We start from the raw sequence: 16,974 nt of genomic DNA, 5'->3' as shown, positions 1-16,974 counted from the left end.
TGACGATAAATCCAGCCGGATGTGGACATACTTTTTAAAAACTAAATCGGAATCTGAGGTTGCGCAAGTTTTCCAGGATTTCCACGCAATGGTGGAACGGCAATCCGGAAGAAAGCTTAAGGTCCTCCGAACAGATAACGGTAAAGAGTACGTAAATGCTACATTCAAAAAACATCTGAATAAGCACGGAATAGTCCATCAGAAATCCAATGCGTACACCCCGGAACAAAACGGTATGGCGGAACGAGCGAACAGATCGATCGTAGAACGTGCAAGGTGCATGCTTTACATGGCTAAGCTTGCAAAACATTTTTGAGCGTAAGCTGTGGCAATGGCTGTATATTTGCTGAATCGTTTTCCAACCAAAGGCAGCGAAGTAATTCCTTAGGAAGCCTGGACAGGAAAGAAACCCAACCTTTCCCATACAAGGATATTTGGAACACGTGCGATGGTCCTAGTACGAAAACAATATCGAAAAAAATGGGATCCAAAGTCAGAAGAGTGCAATTTCACCGGAATTGACGAACATACGAAAGGGTATCGATTGTTCAATTTGAGGTCCAGGAAAATTGTCATCAGCCGGGAAGTGAAATTCATCGATGAAGGTGTCGCTATTCCTTTCGAAGAAAACTCGAACGTAAAAAAGATTATTCTTGTGGAACACGAAGAGACGATTTCTCTTGCACCGAGCATTCCTTCGACTGAAACACCGCCGAGTGAGGAAGATAGCGATAACGATGCCTTCAATGAATTTTCCAATGAGGTTGGAGATTTTATCGAAGATTCCGACGGAACATTGGTTGATTCTGATGATGCTGCTGATAATTCTGTGATCGACGTGACCCCCGTGCTCCCACCGCGACAAGATTCATATCCATCAAGGTCACCGGTGATGAGGCGCAGCGGTCGGGAGCACAGATTGCCAGGCAAGTACAATTATTTTGTTATTTCAACAAAAGGACTGCCTAGTTCCTTTCCTTCTCAGCATGAATCCAACAGTTGCCAAACTAGTGGTTCATCGACAGCGATCCGGAGCCAAGAAGGATTAAACAATGCTGCGGAAACAGAGGAAAGCAGTTCACGAGCAGCTAGAGAATTTAGTGGTATTGCCATGACCGAATCCAATGCCAGGAGGAAAGTTACAGATGACGATCCTTTTAGCCATCAGGATGCTTTGTCGCGTAACGACTCCGAACGATGGAAGGTAGCGATGGAAGAAGAGTACCAGGCGCTGATGGAAAACAACACGTGGAGTTTATCAGCGCTGCCAGAAGGAAGAAAAGCAATTAAGTGCAAATGGGTGTTCAAGACCAAGTATGATGCTGCTGGAAACATCGATCGCTACAAGGCACGGTTAGTGATCAAAGGATTTTCTCAGCGAAAAGGGGTGGACTACGACGAAACCTAGTCGCCAGTAGTACGTCACAGTTCACTGAGATACCTTTTTGCGCTCGCTGCTAGACACAATCTTATGGTAGATCAGATGGATGCCATTACCGCTTTTCTTCAAGGTGATTTAGACCAGGAGATATATATGGAGCAACCCCCATGCTTTGAGCAGTATAATAAGCGAACAATGGTGTGCCGCCTAAACAAAGCTTTATACGGGCTAAAACAATCAAGCCGGGTGTGGAATGTGGAATTAGACACAGCGCTCAAGAAGCTAGGCTTGAAGCAATCGAAATACGACACGTGTGTCTACTTCAAGATGGACAAAGGCAATATTTTATTTGTTGCAATCTATGTGGATGACTTGATGATTTTTTCAAATAACGTGGACATGAAAAATCAATTGAAGGTGCAGTTGAGCAATACGTTCAAAATGAAAGATCTCGGACTAGCAAAAAGTTGTCTAGGAATCCGCATTACGTATTCGGAAGATGGAATAGCGCTGGATCAGGAAGGCTATATTGAAACAATCTTAGCCAGGTTCAACATGCAAGATTCGAAATCCACGTCCACTCCAATGAACACTGCCATCAAACTTACGTCGAAAATGTCGCCTCAAACGGAAGAAGAGCTGGAACAAATGGCGAATATACCGTATCAAGAAGCCATAGGATGCATAATGTATCTTGCTCAATGTACCAGACCTGACATCCTGTTTGCTGTCAACCAGCTGAGTCGGTACAACACCAACCCCGGATCAAGTCACTGGCAGGCCATCAAACATTTGATGCGGTATCTCAGAGGGACGTCTTCTATGAAGTTGAAGTATTTCTCATCTGGTGATAATAAGATCGTCGGCTATTCAGATGCTGATTGGGCCGCTGACACAGATGATCGTAAATCAACAAGTGGATATATATATTCAAGATCCAAGGAGGAGCGGTTTCTTGGAGTTGCAAACGACAAGCAACTGTGGCGTTATCCACATGTGAGGCAGAGTATATGGCATTATCTGCAGCTGTACAAGAAGCGTCCTGGTGGCAGGGACTCTTAACGCAGTTTGGTAAGCATGACCCAATCAAGTTGCTTTGTGATAATCAAAGTACAATATGCTAAAAATGGTGGATACACACTGTGAGAAAACCTCACGAATGTTCGTATACGGTGTACAACTCGTTTTCTTTCCCGATATTAGAATAATTTGTGCCGGTTATGGCAATAAATGCGACCCGTTCAAATGTCCGTTTGCTACCGTATATTCAATTGTCAAGAGTTCATTACATAATTCATTTTGAGTTCATTCTGTTATCCTTATCTATGCCTATGAGTTCATTTCCTATCCTATTTCTAAATTGAGTTCGAATTTCGAATTCGAACTAATAAATTCAAATGATCAATCTCCAACATTCCGGCCACCAAAGAAAGTATTTCTTTAAACATTCAGAAAATACAATTGAAAAAAATAAGAAAATTAAGAAGTATCTCGATCTAACTTCGCCTCAGAGATAGCAAATGTTGTGCAAATGTGTTGTTGTGTTGTACAAGTTGCAAGTGTCGATCTGTCACTTTGTGTATAGTGTCGTGTGTATGTGCGGTGTGGTTGTTTACATTACGCATGTGCTTCGCGCTGATCGCCTCCTAACTTTGGTGTTTGAGGTTAATTGTCTTCACATACGTTTGGATTTGGAAGGATTGCCAATCTAGCTGCTGCGCGTATTATCTCCTTTCCTGCAGCTGTACGAAGTGTTACGACTCTAACAACGGCCTCCTTTCCAGGGTGCAATCGTGTTATTCTACCCATTGGCCACAAGGTAGGTGGTATATTGTCTTCCTTTATGATTACCAATTGCCCTTCTTCTAGCGATACTGGTGGAACTATTAAACGTTTGGCCCGGGCCTGAAGCTGCTGCAAATATTCCGGATACCAACGCGACCATATATGTTGCATATGCTTTTGCACCAAATCAAACTCCTTCAATCTATTGGCTAACACCTGACTCCTATCAACTTGTGGCAACGCCAGCATGTTCGACCCAACCAAAAAATGACCCGGAGTGAGTGGTTGCGTGTCCAAAGGCTCACTAGAAAGTGGAATCAGGGGTCTTGAATTTAAGCACTGTTCGACCTGCGCTAGCAATGTTATCATTCCCTCCTGAGTGAGGCTCGTACTTCCTATCGTGCGAATTAGGTGCTGTTTAGCGGATCGTAGAGCAGCCTCCCACAGTCCTCCGAAGTGTGGCGCCCGAGGTGGAATAAACTTCCACTGAATTTCTTCATTGGCACAACAGTTGAAAATTTCGATGCGTTCGCTATTGCTGCACTTAAACATCTCGTAGGGGCGATGAAGTTCGTGTGCAGCCCCCTTAAACGTAGTGGCATTATCCGAATGCAGTTCCGCGATTTTGCCTCTGCGAGCCACGAAGCGCCTTAGTGCTGCCAAAAATGCCGCCGTAGTGAGATCATTCACCAACTCAATGTGGACCGCTCGTGTTGCAAAGCACACGAAGATGGCGATGTATGCCTTGGTGGGACTTCTATTGCGAACAGGCGATTTCAGCAATACCGGACCGCAATAGTCCACGCCACTCACAGCAAACGGTCTCAAAGGCAAAGGGTGTAACCCTTGATATCGGAAGATCTGCAACGGATTGTTGCACCAGTGTAGGTTTGGCCTTGAAACACTTGTGACACCGATGGAAAACCAACTTGGTCAAATTACGGCCACCGATTATCCAGAAGCGTTCACGAAGGATGGATAATAAGTGTTCAGGACCGGTGTGCATATACTTCTGGTGATACGCGACTGCTAACAATGCTGCGAGTGGGTGTTTTGCAGAAAGAAGTATGGGATGCTTCGCGTATTCTGCTATTTGTGCGTTGCGAAGCCGGCCACCAACACGCAGGATTCCCGCCTCATCAATAAAGGGGGACAACCATTTCAGCTTCGAATTGCGTGGTACATCCTTGCCGTTTTTAACCGTTTTTAACTCGTCCGTAAATGAATCTTGCTGAGCTAACCGACACAACTGCAGCTCAGCTTGGATGAGTTCGTCTCGAGATGGAGGTGCAATCAATATAATCATGTCCTGAATCGAAGCATGACCCTTGGCTGTCGGTGACGTAATTGCGGGTTTCGGTGTCCTCATGCATTGTACAAAACGTAAACAATACGCCATGGTTCGACGAAGTTTGAGGTAGGTTGAAAACCGTGCAAATAGCTTATTGTTGAAATCGTCCTCCATCGACATTGCAGCTATTCGTGATTGTGTAACACGTTCTTCTTCTATTGATGCCGTTTCTTCAATTGCAGGTTCTCTTATAGGCCATTCTTCCTGTTTGCTGCTCAACCAATGTGGCCCATGCCACCATCGTTCACAGGATTGCAATTTGTCTGGTAGTAGACCTCGCGATGCATCATCTGCTGGGTTGTCTACACCAGGAACATGCCTCCAGCACTTGATCCGGGTTTCTCCTTGAATTTGTGCCACCCTGTTGGCAACGAAAGGCTTCCACGTCCGTGGTGCTGAATTAAGCCAATGTAGCACGGTCATGGAATCAGTCCAAGCGAAAGCATCGTATTCACCGTTGAGGGACTGACTGACCTTCCGGAACAGTTGCGTTGCCAACCTCGCTGCACAAAGCTCGAGTCTCGCTATAGAGTGTGTGTTCGACAACGATACTACTTTAGACTTAGCTGCCAACAGCTGCACCGATGTTGTCGAATCGTTTTCTGCCCTGACGTAACAGCAAGCACCATATGTCACCTGAGAAGCATCCGCGAAAATGTGTAACTGCACGTTTGTTGCCTGCCGAATTGAAGTGTAACGCGGAATGCGCACTTCCCGAAGTGAATGCAGCTTGGAATGAAATGCCGTCCATTCCTTTTGGAGATATGATGGTAGCTCACGATCCCAATCCCATGGCTTCCCGTTTTCCTGCAACTTCCGCAGCTGTTGCATAAAGAGCTTAGCGATGATAATTGTTCGACTAAGCAAGCCAAGCGGGTCAAAGATTTTGGCGATGTAGGACAAAGCTATCCTCTTTGTCAACATCGTCGCAGCAGTTGGTAGATCGATCCGATATCGCAGCAAATCAACTGCTGGCTCCCAAACCAGACCAAGCGTCGATACAAATTGGGGATCTTGCCATTCATGAGTAGGAAGGATGGCCAGGTCTTCAGAAGGAATGCCGATTAGTGCTACGGGTACGTTCGACACCCACTTCTTCAACACGAATCCGGCCGGCTTGAGCATCTCAGAAATCTGCCTTTGCATTTCAATTGCATCTGCCAACTCGTCTGTTCCCGTTAGCAGGTCATCCACATAAAAATCGTGCAATACAGGATCCACTGCTCGGGGGTATTGCATCTTGTGATCGAGAGCGATCTGCTTTAGCGTTCTTGTGGCTAAGAAGGGTGCGCAAGACGTGCCATATGTAACCGTTTGTAGTTGGAACGTCTGAATCGGCTCTGCGGTGTTTCCTCTATACCGAATGCGCAGGTATTCAGTGTCGCGAGAATCGTGGAGAATTTGGCGATACATTTTCTCAACGTCTGCTGAGAGTGCGACTGCGTGAGACCGGAAACGAACGATGATGGTGAAAAGATCGTTTTGGATCACCGGCCCAACCAGGAGTTTATCGTTCAAGGAGTAGCCAGAAGATGTCTTGCACGACGCGTCAAAGACTACCCTGACCTTGGTGGTTGTGCTCGATTCCTTGAGCACCGCGTGATGAGGGAGATAGTAGTGTTCACACGAATCGTCCACCGGCTCGGTGAGTTGTTTCATGTGCCCTAAGCGCTCATACTCCGACATGAAATTACTATACTCCTCCTTCATTGCAGGGTTAGACTTGAGCCGCCGTTCCACCGCTAGGAGACGACGATCAGCGATTGCTTTCCATTCTCCTAAAACGACATTCGAATTAGGATTTTGTGGTAAACGTACGACATACCTGCCAGATGGGTCTCTGGTTGTAGTAGAGATGAAATGACGTTCACACATGTCTTCCTCCAGAGATAGAGCGGGCTCGTCGAAGATGGTCTCGCTCTCCCAGAACCGCGTCAATATGGCTTCCAACGGACTGTCGCTCGTTGCCATATTGCATATCCGATGTTGTTGAGACGAATGTGTTGTGTTTCCTGCTACCGCCCATCCAAACTGCGTTTCTACCAACCATGGCAGACCCGAACCGAGAGATTGCTTGCGTCCGGTATGCAGCTCCCAGAACGTATCGCCACCGATGACCACATCGACCTTGCCTGGGATGTGATACGTGGGGTCTGCTAGCGTTACATCCGGGACGTTCCACGTAGACACGTTGATTGGTTAGGTGGGAATGTCCGCCGAGGGTGTATCCAGGATCAGAAACTCCAATGGGGTGGTGAATTGAAGGTTTCTTGAACGAACGATCGCCGTGGTCGAACCCTTTATCTGCTGCCTTGAAGTTCCGATGCCAGACACTGATTAACTAACTCTCGCTCGAGGTGTCATGAGCTTCCGAGCTAACGTATCCGAAATGAAGTTGGACATAGAGCCCGAATCCAAAAGCGCCCGTGCCTCATGTTTCTCTCCATAATCGTCTACAATGAACACAATAGCCGTCTCGAGAAACACCATATCATCATCTGATTGGGCTGACAAAGCGACTGTAGGTTATTGTGGTGGTTGATGAAGCAGCGTATGATGCCGTTCCTTGCACGAACGGCAAGAATACTCGGATTTGCACGATCTCACTTGATGGGAACAACTGAGACAATTCCAGCACAATCCCTTTGACCGTGCGGTTTCCCGCCGCTCCTGAGTATTTTTGGCTAAAAATACCGGGCAATTTCGAACCAGGTGATGATCTGCACACTGCAATGGACAGCTCACTTGTTGAATGGTCGATGAAACGGGAGTATTCCTTTGTACAGAAGCAGCGTTGGTTACCGACCGCCGTGGTGCGGTGGGCCGATGTGCCCCGGCCACCTTGATCGGAGCCACAATCCGATCGCACGAGATACTATGGTTCGATTTTAGGATTTGGATTCGGTCTTGCAGGAATTCGATCAACTCGCTGTACTTATCCTTTTTCTTATGCACATAATGCCTTTCCCACGCCAGAATGGTCTCACTGTCCAGCTTCATCAGCAACATGTTGGACAAAGGCGTGTCCCACTAGTCGACTGGCTCATGCAGCTTCTGCAACCCATTCACATATCGCACGAATTCATCTACCAACGACGTCAAGCCATCGACACTTTCTGTTGCAATCGCAGGTAGGAAATGTAGCCGTCGCCAGTACTCGCGAATGAGCATCCGTGAGTTGTCGTATCGCTTAAGCAGCGCAGCCCAGGTAACAGAATAGTTTTCCGTGGTCAGAGTAACATGTTCGAAGGGAACCGCAGCGTCACCTTTCAGGGACGAAAGTAAGTACTGCAGTTTTGCAATTGGCGGCAGCTCGGCACTTGCGTCAATCATCGCGACAAAGCGATCGCGGAATGACAACCACTTTGTCGAATCACCGTCGAACGTTGGTAATTCGATTTTGGGAAAACGAATGTTTGATGTGTTTGGCCGTCCAAACGCTAGGGTTGAGTTTGCCAATAAGGAGCAGGAGCTCTCGGCAGGGGCGTTCGGTGCGGCTGGCGCGCCGCCGAGTATTTTAGTGTGTATTGTGCTTGTCAGTATTATTTTTGATGTGTACTGTTATATTAGTGTTTTATTAAAGTATGTACCTGATAAATCAAAAACACAACAGGTTTGTAGGAAACAGTTGCTAAATTAATCAGCTTATTTGGCACGAAAGAATCCTTGCGTCATCGACGATAGAAGTGTTTGAAGAAGACATGGGCAAAATGATTCTTTGCGACGATTCGAGCGAACTGGCTCTTTTGCTTATTGCGAATCACGAGCGAGCGGTGATTCGTCCGCTCGCGCTAGCCATATATTAGCAATTGGACAGGATAGATAGGTAATATCTTTCGTGAGGTATTGCTTAATTAATGCAGATTGTTCTCGAATGATAGAGTATATAGTTAATGGTGAGAAAAAATCAATACACAAAATACACATATTTTACATCTTTGATGGGAGCACAACAACCACTTATGAGTTTTCATCTCATTAATTGTGCTACCCGTTTTTTTTTCATCCGTGGCATCTGTTCATAAATGAAATAATGATCTTTTTAGACAATAGCTATAATCAGGCAGGAAGAAAAAACAAAATGTCACTCTGTGAACGAATGTTACAAAAATCATTATAATAGTGAGTATTTAAGCAATAAGGCAAAGCCGTCCTCCTGTATAAAAAAACATAGCGTGAGGCAATTAAAATACTTTTTTTATTACAAAACAACTGATATTATTTATCGTAATAATTGGTTTCCTACAGCGAATACAGCGAAAAAATTTAGGTTAGGTGATAATTATTATAACCACTATAAATCCATTTTGTGTACGTCGAAACATACCTTGCTTTTTTAAAATCAGCTGTTTATCAGCGGCTCTACAACCTAGCACGCTATCGCACTGTCTATCAAAACTATGTAGCGAGAAGATCAAGGTAGCTCGCGAGTGGCCTGGAAGCTTAAAATCCATGCATAAAAAACAGCCTAGCTCGCGAGCGCACTGCCTATCCAAAATCCATGCATAAAAATCAACCTGCCCATCCAAAATACGTAGCGAGAAGATCAGGGTAGCTCGCGAGCGCACTGCCTATCCAAAATACGTAGCGAGAAGATCAGGGTAGCTCGCGAGCGGCCTGGATGCTTAAAATCCATGCATAAAAAACAGCCTAGCTCGCGAGCGCACTGCCTATACAAAATCCATGCAAAAAAAACAGCCTAGCTCGCGAGCGCAGTGCCCATCCAAAATACGTAGCGAGAAGAACAGGGTAGCTCGTGAGCGACCTGTTGGTCCAAAATCCATTCATAAAAAAACAGCTTAGCTCGCGAGCACCAACATGCATAGTGAGAGGATCAAGCTAGCTCGCGAGCGCGCTGCCTGGACAAAATACGTAGTGAGAAGAAAAGGGGCGCTCGCGAGCTACCTTGTTCTTCTCAGTATGTATTTTGGATGGGCAGCGCGCTCGCGAGCTAGGCTGTTTTTTCTGCATGGATTTTGGATAGGCAGTGCGCTCGCGAGCTAGGCTGTTTTTTATGCATGGATTTTGTATAGGCAGTGCGCTCGCGAGCTAGGCTGTTTTTTTATGCATGGATTTTGGATAGGCAGTGCGCTCGCGAGCTACCCTGATCTTCTCGCTACGTATTTTGGACAAGCAGTGCGCTTGCAAGCCAGGCTGTTTTTCTCTGTGTGTTTTGCACATACGATGCGCTCGCGCTCTACGATGTTTTATACGTGTGTTTTGAATAGGGAGTGTGGGTCGACGACAATAGCTTGTGATGTTTTTTTTTTAATGTTAATTTGAGTTTTAGTTTTACTTAACTACAATAAAAATATTTACTGTTTTTACATGCAGCTGTTTACATAAGTCCGACAGTATTATAAACTTTTATTTATTTTTGTCTCAGGGCAACTAGTTTCAAACGAGCTTTTTTATATTTTTTTATGCGAGCGGGCGAATCATATTTTTCTGGAATTAAGAGCGGCGAGCGGCCGCTCACTAATGGGAGCGAGCGAACCTTATGCTTTCCGCTCTTCTTGCCCATGTCTAGTTTGAAGCTAACCGAACTTCGCACCGAGGATTTTATCACTTTCGCGTGCCGGGTCAATCGTGACATCGTCGATTTTGAGCTGGGAAGGCTAACGAAAGAGCAGTTAAAGTGTTTGGTGTTCGTTTGCGGTATGAAGGGCGAAGAAGACATCGAGTTTCGTACACGTCTTTTACATCGCATCGAGGAGAACCAGGATGTAACCCTTGACCAACTTTCTGCAGAGTGTCAACTTATGACAAATTTGCTTCAGGATAGTGCGATGATTGAACGTGACCGCAGTGAACAAGTATTTGCCGTTCAACGTAAAGCAAATCGGAATCAGCGCACCAACACAGGCCCGTCTCATTACACCAACGAACTGCGTACAGATAAACCTCCCAACCCAAGGACGCAAAAACCGACGGCGGCCTGTGTAAGCTGAGCTCCCTACAAAGCTCTCCACAAAGCTCTCGTTTGCAGTCTTGTCGAGAGCTTCGCCTCAGGCGCCCAAACCATCCGTCACGCACACATCTAAACGTTCTGGTTTCGTCAGCCACTCACGCATACCAATGTGTTTGCTCCACCCCCTTTTTCGGTTTACTTATAGAAATGATGAGGCTGTTCACATTTGCTTTATGCACACATTCGCATGCTGTTTATAAAATAATATCTCTCTCCCTTCCCACATGTGTTTCGGCATACTCCCGCTGTGTAGACGGCAGAACGCTTTCCCCGTTCCAAATTTACCGTTCATCCTCCTCTTGTTCTTCCTTCCTCCTACCGCGCTCGGGGTACCATCCGTGCTGCGCGTGTTCCACTGGCTTCAGTTTAGTGATGACGTCATGAACAGGAGCTGCGCGTTTTGAACCGGCTTCTGTTAAGTAATGACGCTGGGCTGCGCGCCTTTCGACATGTTCTTGGCGTAATCCAGTGCGTTGGTTTGTGGCAGTGTTGTGCTGAACGCTGTCCAAAAATGAACCAATAATTTATGTACGTAGTATGTATTACTATGGAGAGTTTTGCACATATGATTAGATCAACACTTACCTTAATATTTTAAAACTGAAAAACGTTTTCTTTCCGTCGCTCATTTTGAACATTGTTGACGAGGCTAGCAGGTGATAAATAGCGCACACACCTGTAACTTTTTAGACGCCAAGGGTTAGTTGAATGTACCTGCACAAGCACACAGCAAGAAACTTACCTCAACAATTTGCTAGGATAAATCATTCCATAACTGAAGAAGAAGGAACACGGCACAAAACGTAAAGAGCAAAGTACGTCGCACAAGAAATCGCACATCACTTCAGTACATCCTTCCATAGGGAAAATTCTGGACAGACTGAGGATGCCTCACACTCGGATGAGAGCGATAGCAGAAAAATCATGGTGGATCGAGAGAGATGGGTAGACTCGGTCCAGCGATATCCGCTGGTAAATGCATGTGTGCGTGACGAACGAAAGACTTCAGACCCCGCTACCCCCTTTTTCCTCCATCATTTTTCGTCACACGCACACACCTCTACACGGGCGGCGGTTTTCCGTCCAAAATCTAGAAATAGAAGACTGGACCTCTCGCTTTGGCACACAGAAAAATCTCTCAACAACTTCGGCTCTGCTACTTGGGAAGTAGCAGAGCCGAAGTTGTTGAGAGATTTTGCTGTGTGCCAAAGCGAGAGGCCCTGTCTTCTCTCTCTAGATTTTGGACGGCAAACCGCCGCCCGTGTAGAGGTGTGTGCGTGTGACGAAAAACGATGGATGAAATACTGGGGAAGCGGAGTTTGAAGTCTTTCGTTCGTCACACACACACATGCATTTACCAGCGGATATCGCTGGACCGAGTCTACCCATCTCTCTCGATCAACCATGATTTTTCTGCTATCGCTCTCATCCGAGTGTGAGGCATCCTCAGTCTGTCCAGAACTTTTCCTATGGAAGGATGTACTGAAGTGAGGTGCGATTTCTTGTGCGACGTACTTTGCTCTTTACGTTTTGTGCCGTGTTCCTTCTTCCTCAGTTATGGAATGATTTATCCTAGCAAATTGTTGAGGTAAGTTTCTTGCTGTGTGCTTATGCAGGTTCATTCAACTAACCCTTGGCGTCTAAAAAGTTACAGATGTGTGCGCTATTTATCAACTGCTAGCCTCGTAAACAATCTTCAAAGTGAGCGACGCAAAGAAAACGTTTTCCATTTTTAAAATATTAAGGTAAGTTTTGATCTAATCATATGCGATAAACTCTCCATAATAATACATACTACTTACATTCATTATTGCTTCATTGAGCTCCCGGTGTTGACGTCATTACTCAACAGAAGCCGGTTCAACACGCGCAGCTCCTGTTCATGACGTCATCACTAAACTGAAGCCAGCTGAACACGCGCCGCACGGATGGTACCCCGAGCGCGGTAGGAGGAAGGAAGAACGAGAGGAGGAAGAACGGTAAATTTGGAACGGGGAAAGCGTTCTGCCGTCTACACAGCGGGAGTATGACAAAACACATGTGGGAAGGGAGAGAGATACTATTCAATAAACAGCATGCGAATGTGTGCATAAAGCAAATGTGAACAGCCTCATCATTTCTATAAGCAATCCGAAAAAGGGGGTGGAGCAAACACATTGGTATGCGTGAGCGGCTGACGAAACCAAAACGTTTAGATGTGTGCGTGACGGATGGTTCGGGCGCCTGTGGCGAAGCTCTCGACAAGCCTGCAAAGGAGAGCTTCGTGGAGAGCTTTGTAGAGAGCTCAGATTACACAGGCCGCCGTCGGTTTTTGCGTCCTTGGGCTAGTCGATCATGCTGGTTACCCAAGTAGCAGAGCCGAAGTTGTTGAGAGATTTTTCTGTGTGCCAAAGCGAGAGGTCCAGTCTTCTATTTCTAGATTTTGGACGGAAAACCGCCGCCCGTGTAGAGGTGTGTGCGTGTGACGAAAAATGATGGAGGAAAAAGGGGGTAGCGGGGTCTGAAGTCTTTCGTTCGTCACGCACACATGCATTTACCAGCGGATATCGCTGGACCGAGTCTACCCATCTCTCTCGATCCACCATGATTTTTCTGCTATCGCTCTCATCCGAGTGTGAGGCATCCTCAGTCTGTCCAGAATTTTCCCTATGGAAGGATGTACTGAAGTGATGTGCGATTTCTTGTGCGACGTACTTTGCTCTTTACGTTTTGTGCCGTGTTCCTTCTTCTTCAGTTATGGAATGATTTATCCTAGCAAATTGTTGAGGTAAGTTTCTTGCTGTGTGCTTGTGCAGGTACATTCAACTAACCCTTGGCGTCTAAAAGTTACAGGTGTGTGCGCTATTTATCACCTGCTAGCCTCGTCAACAATGTTCAAAATGAGCGACGGAAAGAAAACGTTTTTCAGTTTTAAAATATTAAGGTAAGTGTTGATCTAATCATATGTGCAAAACTCTCCATAGTAATACATACTACGTACATAAATTATTGGTTCATTTTTGGACAGCGTTCAGCACAACACTGCCACAAACCAACGCACTGGATTACGCCAAGAACATGTCGAAAGGCGCGCAGCCCAGCGTCATTACTTAACAGAAGCCGGTTCAAAACGCGCAGCTCCTGTTCATGACGTCATCACTAAACTGAAGCCAGTGGAACACGCGCAGCACGGATGGTACCCCGAGCGCGGTAGGAGGAAGGAAGAACAAGAGGAGGATGAACGGTAAATTTGGAACGGGGAAAGCGTTCTGCCGTCTACACAGCGGGAGTATGCCGAAACACATGTGGGAAGGGAGAGAGATATTATTTTATAAACAGCATGCGAATGTGTGCATAAAGCAAATGTGAACAGCCTCATCATTTCTATAAGTAAACCGAAAAAGGGGGTGGAGCAAACACATTGGTATGCGTGAGTGGCTGACGAAACCAGAACGTTTAGATGTGTGCGTGACGGATGGTTTGGGCGCCTGAGGCGAAGCTCTCGACAAGACTGCAAACGAGAGCTTTGTGGAGAGCTTTGTAGGGAGCTCAGCTTACACAGGCCGCCGTCGGTTTTTGCGTCCTTGGGTAAGTGGATCCCTGCATTGGACTCGCGAGTGCACTTACAAGACGCACACATGCACACAATGCGGATCGGTCGGCCATCGCGAAGGTTTCTGTAAGCAGCAACGTACCAAGAAGCAGCCTCGTCGAAAGAAGACTTTTCGTAAACGAGCCAATATGCAAAGTGTCACCGTGAATGTGAACAGCCTACATCATCGGAGGAAATTTTTATCGTGTTCGATCAACGGTTCACAAATTCGGCTCCAACTGGATACAGCATCGGACATCCCCGTGATTAGTCGTCGGCTTTGGAAACGCATCGGTAGCCCGCAATTAGTCCCATCATGTGTAATCGCAAAATAGGCATCTGATGACAAACTCGAAATGGATCAACAATGTTACCAGCACAACTACTACTCCGGAGGGAATCGTTCAAAAATTTCCCGGCCTGTTTAAATCAACGATGGGTTTTTGTGCGAAAGCTGAGGTTACACTACACCTGAAGCCGAATTGCAGTCCAGTTTTCTGCGCATAACGTCCCGTAGCTTATGCCATGCGCGATGCAGTGGACGCCGAACTTGATAGACTGGAGCGGCTCAACATCATCACACCAGTCCAGCACTCCGAGTGGGCAGCACCGATTGTAGTGGTACGCAAGTCGAATGGACAACTAAGAATATGCGGAGACTATTCGACGGGACTCAACGCATCACTCCACCCCCATGACTATCCGCTGCCACTACCACAGGACATCTAAACCAAACTAGGTAACTCGACAATTTTTAGCCAAATTGACTTATCTGATGCTTTCTTATAGGTCCCCATTGCCGAGCAAGGTCGCCGCATGCTCACCATAAACACGCATAAAGGGTTGTACCTGTATAATCGCCTGCCACCAGGGATTAAACTAGCACCAGACGTATTTCAGCAGCTTATGAACCAAATGCTTGCTGGAATGGAACGTATCGCGAGTTACATGGACGACGTACTAAACGAAACCCTGAGACGCATTCAGGAGTATGGTTTCACCATCCGACCGGAGAAATGTTCGTTCAACAAACGCCAAGTGGCATTCGTCCAGACCCAGCCAAAATAGCAACGATAAAGGATCTTTCAGTGCCAACCTACGTTAGTGGTGTACGTTCCTTTCTTGGCGCCGTTAACTATTACGGAAGATTCATCTCGAACATGCGCAAGCTTCGATACCCGTTGGACAACTTACTGAAAGAAGGCAGTTCGTTTAAGTGGTCACCTGAATGCCAAAAGGCCTTCGAGCAGTTCAAAAGTATCCTTTCATCGGAACTGCTCCTAACGCACTACGATCCAAGGCGTGAGATCGTTGTATCCGCGGACGCGTCATCCGTCGGATTAGGCGCAACAATCGGTCACAAGTTCCCCGATGGAACTTTTAAAGTTGTGCAGCATGCGTCCCGTGCACTTACAAAGGCAGAGAAAAACTACAGCCAGATAGATTGGGAAGGCTTGGCAATTGTCTTCGCTGTGACAAAATTCCATAATTTTATATTTGGACGGCATCCCCGTTTACACCGCCAACCGCTTGCAGAGATTCGCGCTCACCTTACAGCTGTATGATTTCGACATCAATTACGTATCGACCGACAATTTTGGGAACGCCGACATCCTTTCGCGACTGATTCGAAATCACGGAAAGTTAGAGGAGGACTACGTGATTGCTCACATCGGCCTAGAGGAGGACATACGATCAGTCGTCGTTAACTCATTGAGTTCAGTTGCATTAAATGCAACGGATGTCGCAACGGCTACTAAATCCGATCCCATTATGAGCAAAGTCATACAATTTGTACGACAAGAATGGCCACATAACAGTACGTTCAGCGGTGAGCTGGCATGCTTCTACACTAGGAAGGAAGCTTTATCCGAGATGGGAGGCTGTCTCTTATTCGGGGAGAGAGTCATCATACCTAAGGCTCTTCGGCAACGATGCCTGCGTCAACTACATCACGGCCATCCAGGTGTACAAAGGATGAAGTCGACCGCAAGAAGCTACGTCTACTGTCCGAAGATAGATTTCGCTGAACTTGTAGCATCTTGTAACGCTTGTGCATCCGCAGCAAAACCACCCCCACACGCTAGCCCGGTACCATGGCCTGAGATAACTGCACCGTGGCAACGTATCCACATCGATTATGCTGGCCCCATCGACGGTTTCTCCTACTTAATCGTAATCGATGCTTTCTCTAAATGGCCAGAGGTAATAATGACTGCCAGCACAACTTCCAAAGCGACCATACGAATCCTTAATACCATGTTTGCGCGATACGGTATGCCAGTAACCCTTGTTAGCGATAATGGTCGCCAATTCATCAGTTCCGAATTTGAGGATTTTTGTATTTGTAACGGCATAGAGCACATCACATCCGCCCTGTTCCACCCTCAGTCTAACGGGTAAGCGGAACGCTTCGTGGATACATTCAAGCGCGCCATAACCAAAATCACGAGCGATGGAACTGCAATAGAAGATGCACTTGACACGTTTTTACAAACATATCGCGCCACGCCAAATCCTCAAGTGCCAAATAACGAAGCGCCAGCGACAGTAATGTTCGGACGACAAATTCGCACTTGTTTAGAGCTTATACGCCCTGTGCCTAAACCGCAAGAAACCAATAACGATGAGCATCGACGCAATTTTGTCCCAAATGATCTAGTCTTCGCAAAGATTTACTCGCAAAACGGATGGAAATGGAAGCCAGGAAGAATATTGCGGAAATGCGGTAATGTAATGTACCGTGTTATGACTGAGGACCATAAGATTATACGAAGCCATAGTAACCAACTACGTCGTCGAGTCCCTTCTAACCAGCAAGCCAGTAAGCGTGATCAACACCTTTTGCCGCTACATATTCTCTTGGATGAGTGGAACCTTACGCCTCTGTCGTCGTCACAAGATTCATCGTCATC

This window comes from Anopheles merus, chromosome 2R (assembly GCF_017562075.2).
Source record: "Anopheles merus strain MAF chromosome 2R, AmerM5.1, whole genome shotgun sequence".
In the NCBI taxonomy this organism is placed as follows: Eukaryota; Metazoa; Arthropoda; class Insecta; order Diptera; family Culicidae; genus Anopheles; species Anopheles merus.
Note: the sequence above shows the minus strand (reverse complement) of the source record.